General features: G+C 40.8%; 1 protein-coding gene across 1 annotated transcript in view; it reads left to right on the top strand.

Moving 5' to 3' along the window:
- Positions 1–12,637, top strand: part of shroom3 (shroom family member 3) — an 82,180-nt gene that overhangs the window by 20,313 nt on the left and 49,230 nt on the right. The window lies entirely within an intron of this gene.

Below are 12,637 nucleotides of genomic sequence, written 5' to 3'. Positions count from 1 at the left end.
ACGGCAAACTGTTGAATGAATCGTCACGATATGACAAATAAATGTGCAAATAAATGCCAGTTCAGCATGAATCCATTCTGGGCTCAAGCCAGCCTGATCATCCCTGCACACCACGTATAACATATTGGGGCTTATTTGGTGTTTGTTGGTGTTTATTGAGCAATGGATATTTTATACCAGTATTTATTAATGTCCAGAAGCTCTGCTGCTGCCATAGATCAGCCTAAAACCTTCGAGCTTCTGCTTATGGTCGTTACTACTAGCTATTTTTACTTTGCTTTGGTGTGGGGTGATTTATTTTTAGATCTTTGTGTATTTGTTTCATCATGCTGCTTTTTAACACATTGTAGATTTCTCATTTAAAGTATTGTGTATTCTGCTTCCTATCCGTTTTGCATGTTGTCTCCGTTTTTATTTACCGAGGAGTTTGATTAGATTTGCGCTATTTACTTGATTATCACAACGCAGAGGCCTTATCGCTGTTTGGATGTGTCGGTTGTTTTGGCGGACCGAAGTGCAGACAGGAACTCGGGAGCAGCGGGATGCATATTAGAAAACATACAGAAAGGCAGAAGGAGAGCAGGCATGGAGAAAACAGGCAGCACAACGGGAAAGTAACAGAAACAGAAGAAAAAGAAAAGTTCAGACAGGAAATATGGAGGACGCCCCATGGAGGCGCAGAGAGCTGCGCTGTTGCCACTGGAACTCAATTCAGTTCGGTTAAATTTTATTTATATACATACCTCTCAACTTTTGACGATTGTTGAGAGTCAGATTGTTGACGGGGGGGGGGGGGGGGGGCTGTTGGTCGATTGAAGACGGTCCAACGGGGGGGTTGGGGGTGCTGTTGTTCGATTCAAGACGGTCACTATTTTACACGGACTTTAATAACACATGCCGACTTACCATTTAATTCGCACACAACACGGACCGTAGAAGTGTTTCACTTTGGATGAGGGAACCTTGTTTGCGCGGCGCCGGTCCTTGCAGCTGTGTTACCGCTACTACTGGACGTGCGGAAACCATTTTACCGCAAATTGGTTCCGCCATGACGTGAAGCGTCCGTACGCGTGCGTTTCAAGAGTGAGATTTTCATTGTAAGATTGAGATTTTCAAAGTAATGCGTGTGAGCGTGTGCAATTGATGAAATGCGTGTGTCACACGGTCAATGCGTGAGAGTTGAGAGCTATGTTTATATAGCTCCAATTAACATCACGTCATCTCAAGTCTCCTTCCAAAGTCAGACTCCATCAGATCCTCCAGGTTGGTGAGAAAGTTTCCTCTCTAAGGAAACCCAGCAGGTTGCATCAAGTCTCTCCAAGCAGCATTCACTCCTCCTGAAAGAGCGTAGAGCCACAGTGGACAGTCGTCTGCATTGTTGATGGCTTTGCAGCAATCCCTCATACTGAGCATGCATGAAGCGACAGTGGAGAGGAAAACTCCCCTTTAACAGGGAGGAGAACCTCCAGCAGAACCAGAACCAGGCTCAGTGTGAACGCTCATCTGCCTCCACCCACTGGGGCTTAGAGAAGACAGAGCAGAGACACAGAAAGCACAGAAGCTCACATTGACCCAGGAGTACTTTCTATGTTAGAGAAGACAGAGCAGAGACACAGAAAGCACAGAAGCTCACATTGACCCAGGAGTACTTTCTATGTTAGAGAAGACAGAGCAGAGACACAGAAAGCACAGAAGCTCACATTGACCCAGGAGTACTTTCTATGTTAGATGGTAATAGAGGATGATCTGCCTCCCCTGATGGTATCACAGCTAACAGAACGCCAGACCAGGTGTACTCTCTATGAACCTACCTACACTCTGTGAACCTTCTGATGAACAATGGAGATCTGCAATGGGGAGAATGAAATCCTTGCAGGAGCTCTTAAGAGCAGCTGGAACCCTCGACGAACCTCGACATTTAAATGGCTCCATATCTGAGCGGCGCAGACCAGTAGAAAATCCATTTCTCTCTTAGAAATGTTATCTGTTTTTCATTTTCTGTTAGAGTTTAATGTGTAAGATCTAAAAAATATTTTATATCTGACAGATAATCTGATTAAAGAAAAAAGCAGTTTTGAAAGGCTAACCTGACCCTATGTGAAAATGTAAGTGCACCTTTGTTATCCTAAATGTTATACTAACCGTAACTAACCACATTCATTCATTCATTAAATTTCACTTGCCACATCCAGGCCTGATCACTATCCGACCTGTAGAGTAAAAAAAGTCTACTAAACTAGCTGTTTGCCAGTTAAGCTAACTTATTTTACTCACCACGCTGTCAATATTTTATCCGTCACCAATGAGCCGCATTAAGTTTCGCTGCTTTTAAAGAGTTGGGAAGAATATGTGTGTTATGTCACTGATCAGTTTTCAGAATTTTTTTTGATGCTGGAAAAAAGCAACATTAGTGCTGTTAGCACTGTTAGCCACATTAGTGCTGTTAGCACTGTTAGCCACATTAGCGCTGTTAGCACTGTTAGCCACATTAGCGCTGTTAGCACTGTTAGCCACATTAGCGCTGTTAGCACTGTTAGCCACATTAGCGCTGTTAGCACTGTTAGCCACATTAGTGCTGTTAGCACTGTTAGCCACATTAGCGCTGTTAGCACTGTTAGCCACATTAGCGCTGTTAGCACTGTTAGCCACATTAGCGCTGTTACCACTCGCAGCTAGCAGGGTTTGCAGCGCTGCCCTGAAACAAACTGGTATCAAGCATGCTGCGTAGCTGTAGAAAAGTGAACAAATTCAACAAATACTTGCGGGACTTAAACTGGGGAATAAAAAGAAACAATAATTTGACCCAAAAAATTTAAATGAGAATAAAATATAAAGGAGAGTAAGTAAAAAATACAAATATTTATCATAAGAGTGATTAAGCCATGCAAATATTTAGTTTTTGTTTATTTTGGCAGTTTCGTCTCTCCAGTAAAGTTGTGTATATCTTAAAGTGCATGCTGGACTGAAAGTAATCCTCTCTGTTTGACGTCTGGCAGCTGTTTTACCTTTCCCTGTGTTTTGTCTCCTAATCCCAACCAAGCAGCCATTCTCCTCTTTCCCGGTGTGATGTTACACGTGAAGAATCTTATTTTACCATAAGCAGAAAGACAAAGGAGAAACATGAAACCCCAGAAATGAGAAACCTGCTGGTTTGTAGTTTTTAGTGTAGCTTATCAGACCTGAAAGCCGTAATCTACTGCCTGGCTGCATTCCTTTTTGACACTCTGTGTTTTCCAGTAGCAGGGCTTAATACTTTTGTTGTTGCAGAACGCTCTCCATTCATTGACATCACAATAATGTTTTTGTTTTTCTAATGTACATTTATGTGGGAGGAGCATTTTCTTCAGTTTAAATCTAGGGAAAAAAAATAACCAAAAGTCAGCAATAAAGAAATTATTTCTGAGAATTTACCATGAAATCTTATAATTATTTTCACTGAATGCTTACTTAGATGTTAGTTATCAGTCGTCTCATCTCAAAGGAGAGGAATGGTGTACCGACAGCTTTAAGAATAAAAACAGGCCCACAGCATCACAGGTTCTCCAGCATAGCTGCCAGTGGGCATAACGTGTATTTCCACGTGTTCATTAGTTTCACATCTGATCAAAGCTCAAAATTCCAGTAAAAATCTGAGTTTAGTTTACAAAACTGAAGATGTTTGTGATGGTAAAGTACGAAAGGCTTTCTCTTGTATGCAGACGGGTTGGATAGGTGTGTCCACTGTTTGTCTTTGCTGCAGGTTTCTGCATTTTGAGATTCCTTAACTTCTCTGAACTTCATCCTCAAGATAAACTTGGGCCTTCGTCCGGCCTTGGTTGTCACATTTGCAGTTCTTTAAAATCTGTCTTAGATGGACTGGAGAGAAGTCGTCTACAAGAGGTGGACAGAGCAGACTGGACTTCTTGAGGAAGCTTAGGTCCTTCGGAACGTAGATCGACCGGTAAATCGAGAGCTTCACATTTTGGCTCAGCTCTCTCTTCACCACAACGGATTGGTGCAGCGCCCGCTTCACAGCAGACGCTGCACCAATCCACCTGTCGATCTCCCGCTCCATCTTCCCCTCATTCCTGAACAAGACTCTCGCCAGATGTATGTCGCTCCGCCTAGCTTCACTCACATCCATCTGGGACCTCTCCATAGAAAGTGATTTCTCCAACCAATTTTATTGTCCAGCCAATCAGGACGCAGGGCTGGAGTTTCATAGATGTGACGTAGTGGAGAAGCGACCGTGACGTGAGACTGTTTTGATAGCAATGGCGGCTCGCATGGAGGAAGCAAGCGTTAGCATTGATGCTGCTATTTCTTCCATGTTGTCCAATCTACCTAATATTGTTTCATTAAAAGAACATCAGAGAACGGCTCTGAAGGCTTTTGTTGGTGGAAACCATGTTTTCGCCCTTCTACCGACCGGATTTGGCAAGTTTTGTTTTACGGGACGCGCCTGTGGCGGTTAGCGGTTAGCGCGAACCATGTTAGGAGGCCTTTAGTCCTCGACTGATTTTATGTGGTACAACGCGCTCATAAATCTGTTAAAATTTGTAAATAGGACTTTAGTTAGCAATGAAGCTGCTCCTCAATGGATATTAGGAGCATTACGGTACACTGTGTAACTACTTGATAGGACCCCTGAGCTGTCTACCAGACTGCCTGACTGTAATGTCTAAACTAGAAGTGCATTCATGTAAGGCAGCCTGGAGTACGCACTAGTAACAATAAACCTAGTAAGTTAATTCATCATAAAAGTTTATTTTGGCCTTATGTTAGAAAACAGGGCAGTGTAGTCCAGCTACTCTGTCCTCCTGATAGAGATGGACAGAGAGCTGTGGACGTGGAGGAGGGATATTACACACTTGGGAAGAATATTTAGTCTGAAAAATACGGTATTATGGACAACCCTGACCCTCCTCTTCATCAGACCGTCGTACAACAACAGAGTGTCTTCAGTCAGAGGCTTCTCCAGAACCGCTGTAAGACAGACCTCTACAGGAGCTCAGCAACTCTGAAGAAACCTACATAACAAGTTACAGCATTTAATTCCTATATGAGATTAATGAAGGATTTGTGAATTAAATTGAATTGAACAGCACGTCCTCCTGTCAAACCCAATTTTTGAAAAATGGCAAAGAGAAACGAGTGTCTATGTCACACCTAGTGTGTGCCCCAGGGAAACATAATAGATTATAAATGAAATTTTCTTAGTCTGATTAATTAGAAGAACACATTTTGATTAACAAGAATCGTGCAAACGTGTTTGAAGGACTGATGAGTTGATTGCCGTGCAGATTGTGCGTGGATGTTCCTCTCTCTGATCTTTACAGCAGTAACGGCGCTTCGGTCCGTGTCCTCTTCGTGAACCTGCCGGTTTTGGATTTAGTTGAGCCAGTTTGGTTGCCGTCCCCGTTTGCGTCTCGCTGGACTCGGCAGTTTGCTCGGGCTTTGTTTGGTGTTTGTGTGACTGGGAGGGAATGCAGAACGGGCCACGAAAAAAAACTTTTACTCATCGGGACCTGAAGTTAAGGAAAAGACCAGCAACACACAGCTGAGGCGCTGATTTTATTTATTTTGGATTCTTTGTTTATCATAATGGATAAAGAAAATTAAAGATCTAAAAATGATCAGATATTGGACTAAAATGAGTGAAAGAACGGATGAAATTTAAAGAAACCCCTCTAAAGACAGTAAAAAGCCCTGATAAGTGTTGATCAAGACTGCTTTAAGGTATTTTTTATTAGGGAATGGGATTATTGCAATGGGATTATAATTTGAAGTTGACCTCTCCTAGGTTTTACTCACGGCTGTGTATCAGTAAGCTTTCCCCCTTTCATATCCGTCTCTTTGTCTTCCTCCATTCATCTCTGGTGACTCTGCGTCTTTGTGCTTCTTTGTTGTTGGCTGACGTAATCGAGCTGAATGAATGTTTGAGTTTCTCTGCCCAAAACAGAGGAGAAAGAAGTCGTCACGGGGACAAACACCATCCATCCCCGGAGCAACCCCTCAGTCTGTGTTACCACAGTTTGATGACTAATCCACAGAAGAAGAAGTCAGACCTCCATCAGGTCCACTGAAAGCATGCTGCCGTGTCAGACCTCAGCCTCTGTGTTTCTTGGTGTTCTTCGTTTTCATTGTGGTCAGCTTTAAAAAGCAGATTCTCTCCTTTGGACAACCTTCTTCAGGTCTCCACGTAGGCCTGGGCTTTGGCCGGGCCTTTCCAGAACTTGAATCTGCCTGTGTGGATGTCCATGCTGGAGATGAGCTTGCTGGCAGAAGCCTAAAGGTTGTTTTGCCATCACTGTCTGGTTTTTTTGGAAGTGTTCCTCATTCCTTTCACCCTGACTGTGAGAAACAGCCCCGAGCATGATGCCGCCGCCGCCATGCTTCCCTCTAGTTATGGTGTTCATTTTGGAGATGCATTGTTATTGTTTTTCCTTCGCCTTTTGAAATTATGGCTGCAAAATTCAACTTTAGTTTCCTCCAAAGAACACATTGTCTTACAATGCTTTGTGGAGACTTTTTGGGAGAATATGGCTGGGCTTCGGTAGCAGGCACCTCAAGTTTTAGGGTCAAACCGAACTGCATTAACTTCTTCACTTTGACAAAAACCTCAGAAGCAAAATAACCCCAGAGCCTGATGCTGCCTCCATCATGTTTCACCAGTTCAGGATTATTTTACCCTGTTTTCCCACATTTTCTCCTGTTATTGGCAGCTGACTCCGCTGAGCCATGCCGCACCATGGGAGGAGGGATACCGAGGTCTAGTGTTTGAACCCCCATTCTTACAGCAAAGATCCTTCAATACATCACAAAGATGGCCTCAACATTAATCTACTAATGGTTGTCTGAGGCAGCAGAAACCCAGAGTGCTATAGAAGGACCAGGAGGAACCATCATGGAAAGACAGTCCACCAACAGATTGAGGATTTAGTGACTAATGGGTCCAATCAATGGGTAAGGCAGACTGGACTGAAGGACAATTCATCATGGCAGCATTGGAACAGCCACTTCCAGTCTTCCACACCGGGCAGGACCCCAAACACAGGCTGTGCAGCACATAACGGCTGTGTTCAGGATGCTGGCAGATCAAGGTGTACATGGAAGGCCTTCACCGGGTGGCGGGATAGTTACAGGAACATCTGGACTAGAGGGGACCCAATCAAAGGGGAGACAACCAATGAAAGTGATGGAGAATGATAAGATGGAGTTTCTTTATGTTTTTGGACTGTTTGGCTGATGGTTAATGAAAGTACGTACTGCTCATGCACATTAGGGGTTAAAACAAGGAAGCGGCTAACTGGTATTAGCATCTCCCAGTGAAACAATGAAGAAAGGTCCAAGATCCAGTGAAAAGAAACACAAAAATCTATGATTCCAACAGGGAAGGTGTTCACTGAAGCAGAAGCTAAACCTACCGAGGCTCAGATGTGACGCAGAGTTGACTGACGTGAGTAAATGTTCTGATATGAGGCTCTTAAAGTTGCTGTAGATCGGTTTATTTAATTAATAACGTTGGTCTTCATCACGGCGAGCTGCTGCTTTACTGTGAGGCATTGCAGAGGTCAGGCTTAGTCCAGGATTATTTAATACTGATTTATTAATTAAACAAACCGGCATTATGACAGTTCTGTGATACTGTCACTAGATGGCGCCACATCTCTTTATATCTGCTAATCGCGCCCAGTGCTGGTGCTATTTATCCACAAAAAGAACCATTAAAACACTATCAGCATGGAGGCTTGCCGTATATAATCTTATTTTATCACGATCAAACGTAATAAAATAAGTTTATATACAAAGAAAACGGTGCTTGCACTTCAAAAACTGATCTAAAAATAAGTAAAATGTTCTTAAAGTTAGTCTATTTGTCATTGATTTGAGCAAATTAATAAGAGTTTATGCCAATGGAATGAGTGCTTTGACCCCCTACAATAAGACAATTAGATAAACCACACTTGAAATAAGATGACGGAGATGAATTGTTCCTATTTTAAGTGGAAAAATCTTATTCCATTGGCAAATAGTCTTATTTACCTGCTCAAATCAAGGACAAATACACTCATTTCAAGAAAATTTTACTTATTTTTAGTTCTGTTTTTGCAGTGTGGTGAATCAATGCCAAGTGACGGCAAAATCAGCTTAAGCAATAGCTGGGGCTCAAGGAAAAAAAATCGAGATGTGGTGAAGAATCAAGGCCTTAATGATGCCGCTGGTCATCGGTGGGCAGCTGTGACCCCAAACACTGGGGGGGGGGGGGGGGGGCAGCAGATTCCAGGTCTGAGATCATCTGAGATCTCAGTCCAGAACTATGAAGCATCTTTGCCTCTGGTAGAGGACTCAGGCGTGAATTGTAACCGTTGGAGCGGATAGGGCGAGTTTATTCAAAGTAAATCAGATTCTATGTAGCTGATTGCATGTGTGAACTAGAGAAGACTGAAAAAGCTTTTATAAAGTGTTGGTTTAAGGGTGTGCATACTTATGCAACCATTTTTGTCATAGCTTTTTGTTAATTTTTTACCTTTTTTTGATTTAATAAATTTTTTACTGAAATTGTGGAGCATAAATGTCACATTAACTCTGAAAAAGTGACACATTGAACTCTAATTTTGTACTCCAAAAGAGGCTTTTTATAGTCTGTGTATCTGTGTTGAAAACCTAGCCGCTGAACTCAGGGGACATGAGTGAAAGGCTTTAAAGGGAGCAGTGTGTTTGTGTGTAATGAGATGGAAAGTTTAATGCGACGCTCGGCCCCTCCTGCTCTGCTGATTTCAAGGTGTTTGTGGCTGCCGAACATTCCTGCGACCAGCTCGACTGGTTTCGCTTTAATGGCCTTTTATCTGAGCACCTGTCCATTCGTCTGTGAGCAGCAGCTTAGGGTTATGATGTCTGCTGCCTGAGCTCTGACACTCTGGAATGTCCTATTTTAATGAAAGAAGCCCGGGTGTGTTTTTTTTTTGTGTGACATTATGTATTTATTGTTGTGTTTTAAAAGGATTGTACAGATTGGATCTGTGTGACTGTACTGGGTGGGGGAAGAGAAAGCTTTCTGACTTTAATTAATGACTGAGATGACGGTATCATTGTAGGTAAACTTCAAATTAAAAAGTTTAATTTCATGTCGGTTTATGTAAAAAAATGGTTCTCATGGCTCATCATTCTTTTACGTCATGAGGGCATCTCAGAGGTTTTCATTCCTGGGCCAGTTACCATCGGTCAGGGATTTAACTACCTATAATGAAAGGTGTGAACTTTCATTCATTCCTTATTCCTGTTTCCTCATCCTTGTGTTTGTTCTTACAGGTGCGTTCTTATCTCCCGTCTAGAACAGAGCATTGCTGTCCAAGAATCGGCTGTAAATGGCTTTATGTCCCATTTATTACACCGTCTCTATTATCATTACGCATATCTCCACTAATTGTGGTCCTTTTAAACTGTTGTTGATGGCGCCCTGCATGCATTCATGTTAAAGAAAAAGCGTGCCCTATCCCAGACGGTGTGTAGCTATAAATTCACATAAACATTGTTTTGAAACAATGGCACCAATGTGTTTGTTGCCAATAGGATAATATTACGTATATTTATTATTAGCTTATCACCCTACACTGATAATACTCAGTTATTTCACTGTTGTATCAAAGTCACTTCCCTAAGGTCATTGCTGATATCTTTTTTTCCTTGGCTTTGTGTAAACACACCTATATGCTTCACACCAGTAAACTGTTAAAACTCCTTTTTTTCTGGTAACAATGATGGTGATCTGGTTTACAAATACTTTCATTAGCAACACCTGATTGCTGCTTTTTCTTTGAATCATATGGAAGCAGCAAAACACATTTAGTTTCTCTTACAATTATTTAATTAATAATGGCAATGATGAATCTGTTGTGTGTTTTTGGGATAATATTTGAATAATTTTAGCGGATTGTTTTAACATGAGCAGCGATTTTAATAGGAATAATGTATGAAGTAGTACCTCGTCCTTTAAAAGTAGGTAAGCCACTGTAGAATTTATTTTTTTAATCTTGTTATACTTTTGCTGGTGTGTGTTTTACTTTAGCCAGATTATGTATTTGAACTATTAAATCATCCCTCTACGCTGATGATACTCTGCTTTATTTCACTATTCAATCACAATTATTTCTTTGGTGTCATTGTACTTTGGTATTGTTGGTGTAAACGCACACTTACATACTCCAGACCAAGAGGACAGTTTATGTCTCCAAGGTAAAAAAATAATTATAAATATGGCCTCAAGGTGTAAAAGATCATGCTTTAAGGATTGGTCAGCCTGAAATCTGACACAAAAATTAAGTGTGTATCAGATCTGATAAAGTATGAAGGGGAAGTTGCACATATTCCATTGAAAATTGCACTTATTAAAGCAAGATTATGTGCTGCTTTTTAAACATCAACACTAATTTACCTCTGGAAATGGTTTGGTGAAATATAAAAACTTCTTTCTTAAGGATGCAGTGCAGTACACCAGAGAGGATTCCTAAACAAAGACAGTGATGTATGATTTTACAAATATTGACTCCCTGAAATCTGAAAGCTAAAATGTAAAAATAATGTTACTGTACATGTCTATTCTGTTTTCTCTTTTGAATGAAAGGACTTTCATAATGTGAGCTGCCTGATGTTTTGTTGGTTTAGGGGTGTGACCTTTGGTATAAGCCCTAAGGGGTTTCTCTCACACTCCATCACATTTTTTATTTTTTATTCTATTGATGTATTCTGAGTTTTTATTTTGATCTGTGGAAATAAAAAAAAAGAAGATTCCCAAACAATAAGCAGGTTTTTAGATCAAAAACAGTTTTATAAGAGCTAATAAAGAAGCTATGGGTATTAGTTAGGGCTACCTAATCATACCCCTAGCCTGAAGGCTGATTAGTCAGTTATTTAAACGTTCACTGCAACAATTAGGGAGAAAAAAACTGCTTTCTTTGAGATGATTTCCCAAAGTTTACAAACCTACAAAGTACCACTGATAACGCTGATGAATAATTATACCAAATATAGGATTAAAATAGGCTTAAATGTTTGAATGTATTTTAAAACCAATCAGAGTTGAACTTGTTTCTTATTGTGTTGTCTGGTTTGAGATTTACTCGCCAACTTAGCAGAACAGAGCGTCACGTTCTTTGTTCAAATCACAAAGGGAATAGAGAGTTAAATCAGCTTCCAGGTCACCACAGCTGAACTCTTGGCCCTACGGGTCATTGAGATAGGCAGCGTCGGACCTGCCCGACCAGAACGAGGCAGGCCTTTATTTTGGTAGTTAATGTGGTTGAAAATTAGCCACATCCACTCAGAGCCAGAAAATCAGGAAAGAACATCGAGAGACAAAGGTTAGAAAAATAACAGTAACCTGTGAAGTCACGTCAAGCTCAGAGGCTGAAAAGAACACAACCTGGGAATCCAGTTATTCCACTTTAGGGTTTGGAAGGATATTCAAAGTTCAGATTTAAAAACCTCATCAAACTCCAACGTATAAGTAAAGCTTCACCATTTCTATCTTTTTTTGTCCGACTCCAATTTAAAATCCTGCTAGAGTTAGGAAGCCGTAACACTTCAGTTTTCAACTACCAGATGTAGTTAGTTACTTGTTTAATTTAAGTTCCTGAGGAAATAGAATAATAATCCTTTGTCTCCTACAGGTTTTTGGCATGTCTATTCAGTGGCGCCTCCAGAAATGTTGCATGGGGCCCCTCAAACTCTTGGGGAAACAAAAGCCATATTTTATTCTACTGTTGTAGTAAAGCTGCCTGTAGAAACCTATCAGAAAGACTTAAGTAAACGTCTACTAATATCTTTTGGTTTTTAATGTTTTTTGGGGGGATTTTTATTGTTCCTAATGATCTAATGTGCATAGATCAATAACAGTACATTTAACATTTTAAGTTGAATAACAATTCCTTTTTATTGTGTAATTTATTATATTATATTTAGAATAAGGTGCACATTTATTAACTTATTGGAGAAAAAAACTGTTACTAGGGAAAAGTAGATACTGGCAGATACAAATAAAAGCACGATAGAAGAGTGGTTGCCTACAATTTACACTGGCCAGTGGGGTGGCCAGGACATGGCATTGGGGGGGCATGGCCACCCCTGGCCACCCCCTGGTGGTGCTCCTGTATCTATTAGTAATATATATCAATAGTTATTTCTGCCAGAGTCCTTCTGTCTCCAGCTTCCTGACATCGTCAGACATTCTGTGATAAGACCTAAAACCTCTCTGACGATTTCCTCTTAGATTTCTGTGAATAAAAGCCACTAACGACACAAAACGTCATAAAAACAATGATTTGAAAAAATATCAAAGTATCGCCCAAAGACCATTGGGTGTTCAGGCCTCTTCCGCCAGTAATCACATTGTATTTTACAACAATTGTTTTGCAAATATCTTCAATGTGGCTCAGTTGGAACCGTTTTTCTATAGATATTTCTATTTTGTTTTATTTTTTTTTCTTCTTTTTTTCTTTATTTTTTTTTCTTTCTTTTTTTTTTCTTTTTTTTTCTATAGATATTTCTAAAGGTATGTGGGATGTAAACCGTGAACGTCAGTGGCGGTAGCATAAGCTAGCATTCAATGTGCATTGGTTTCCCTATCAATCGAAGGCAGAATTGGAGTAACGGGAGTTTT

Source organism: Fundulus heteroclitus, chromosome 8 (genome assembly GCF_011125445.2).
Source record: "Fundulus heteroclitus isolate FHET01 chromosome 8, MU-UCD_Fhet_4.1, whole genome shotgun sequence".
Taxonomy (NCBI): domain Eukaryota; kingdom Metazoa; phylum Chordata; class Actinopteri; order Cyprinodontiformes; family Fundulidae; genus Fundulus; species Fundulus heteroclitus.
The sequence above is the reverse complement of the archived record's forward strand: the minus strand, read 5'-3'. Positions and strand labels throughout refer to the sequence as shown.